General features: G+C 49.7%; 1 long non-coding RNA gene across 1 annotated transcript in view; it reads right to left on the bottom strand.

Moving 5' to 3' along the window:
* Positions 1–855: 855 nt before the first annotated feature.
* The window catches only part of LOC119326753, a 3,859-nt gene continuing 2,641 nt past the window's right edge, over positions 856–2,073 (bottom strand). Inside the window, exon 3 of the long non-coding RNA XR_005158151.1 lies at positions 856–1,237. This is a non-coding gene — a long non-coding RNA (uncharacterized LOC119326753). The remainder of the gene's footprint in view (positions 1,238–2,073) is intronic.

Below are 2,073 nucleotides of genomic sequence, written 5' to 3'. Positions count from 1 at the left end.
GTTATAATAGATCAGGATACAAGTCTAAACGTTCGTTACCGTGGACACAGCTATTAACATATAATCTTCCCTGCAGGGGTGCACCATGTTACCCAACACGCTTGATTACTCTAGTCGGACACAATTTTCTGAGTCAATGCCCGGCCATGGAAGATCAACACGTCGCAGCCCTACCTAGGCTCAGCAGAGAGGTCCCCGCCGGTCTACATCCTAAGCACTTCGGGGTCTTGGGACCATCGCCCGTTGCACTCTGGGTCATGGCGAGCAGGGCGGACCAGGCTCCACCACTACAGGATGGTGCCGGTCCAGCCGTGCCGCACTGCTGAACTGGACATCTGACAAAGCTTAGGCTGATACCACGACGCCGAGGCCCATAACTATTCCCACATGGTGGTTAGTGCGTAAAGGCCAGAGGCCAACTCAGAACAAATACCCAAACCATTAGTGTATTAGTAGCTTGCAGAGACGAGCCGAGACTCGCGACAGATGTGAACCCGTCGCCCCATCTCCTGGACTTACGGCAAGGGCCCAGAATGCTCGGCCGTGCCATGTAAATATCTTGTGGGTGCTCTCCGGGCCTGCCCGACTTTCGCAAAGGTCTCAAGTAAAGTCAAGGTAACCGTGTGTCCAAACGTCAAGGGGGAAACCCCGAGGAATCACCCTCGATGGATTCCACTCGATGTAATCATCAAGGTGAATGTAGGAGGAATCACCCTCGAGGTTCACACTTGAGGGGTTGCACAACAGAGTCATATAGGAAGTGGTGAAGGAGGAATCACCCTCGATGACCACGACCGGATAGCTACACTACAGAGTTATCATCAGGAGTGCGTTACGAGGTATCACCCTCGGCACTCGATAGTAACTATGCAAAGTCGTGCAACCAAGGGGGTGAAGTGATGTGTTGGTCTCTGGTCGTTAATCACATTGATCGAGTCGTCGATGATGAAGCAGGGCAACAAGGACAAGGTGGGGGTCACTGATGGATCACTAACCAACCTAAACTAAGCAGATTAGGACAAGCAGATAGGTAACAATAGTAGGTACAAAAGCAGGCTATGCATCAGAATAGGAGCAATCAATTACAGTAGCAAAATCTAATGCAAGCAAGAGAGAGAATGAAATGGGCGATATCGGGATGATCAAAGGAGGGGCTTGCCTGGAAGCTCCACTGAAACGGAAGATGTGTCGTCGGTGACATAGTCGATCACAGGGGCATCAGCAGCGGTCTCGAGGTCTACCGGAGAGAAGAGGGGGGAAAGACAATAAATACAAAGCAAACAAGTGCAATATTATGCATGATGAGACAATAAGCAGTGCTAGGGGTGATCTATTGCAGTGCTAGTCGATACCGGCGAAGGGGATAACATCCGGGAAAGTTTTCCTAGGGTTAGGCATTTTCGGACAGACGAACCAGAGGGGAAAGGTTCGATGTTCGCTATGCTAGGGATGTGTGGCGGACGAACGGACAGCGTATTCGGATTTTTCTCGTCGTTCTGAAAAACTTTCATGTAGAAAACATTTTCATCCGATTTACGATTTAATTTATATGATTTTCCAAAGTTTTACTAATATTCTGAATTTGATATTAAATCTAAAATGGAGTTATTGCACCAGCATGACGTCATCATGACGTCGGCAGTCAACTAACTGGTCAAGCAAGCAAAGGGGCCCACTGTCATAAACTAGCTTAATTAGGCAGGTTTAATTAGACTAAATATGTTCATTAGGATAATTAATCAAAGTTGATTAATTATTATTATTATATTTTTAGTTTTATTTAAAATCCTTTTTTGACAGGGCCGTGGGCCCCTGTCATTATTATTAATATATTTTTAGTTTTATTTAAAATCCCTTTTTTGACAGGGGCGTGGGCCCGTGTCGTCAGCGGCCCACAAGGCCTTAGCCGGCGTTGGCGTGTGGGTATGGGGATCGCGCCCGAGGGGGCGGACCCGAGCGGGTCGGACAGCGGGGAGGCCGCCATGTCGAGCGACTCGGGGCCCGGCCGGGCGGGCGTGGCCGGAGTCAGGCGGCGGCGGCAGGCGGAGGCGGGCGGAGGGGCAGTGGATGCGG

Source organism: Triticum dicoccoides, chromosome 6B (genome assembly GCF_002162155.2).
Source record: "Triticum dicoccoides isolate Atlit2015 ecotype Zavitan chromosome 6B, WEW_v2.0, whole genome shotgun sequence".
Lineage (NCBI taxonomy): Eukaryota > Viridiplantae > Streptophyta > Magnoliopsida > Poales > Poaceae > Triticum > Triticum dicoccoides.
Note: the sequence above shows the minus strand (reverse complement) of the source record. Positions and strands in the feature narration are given on the sequence as shown.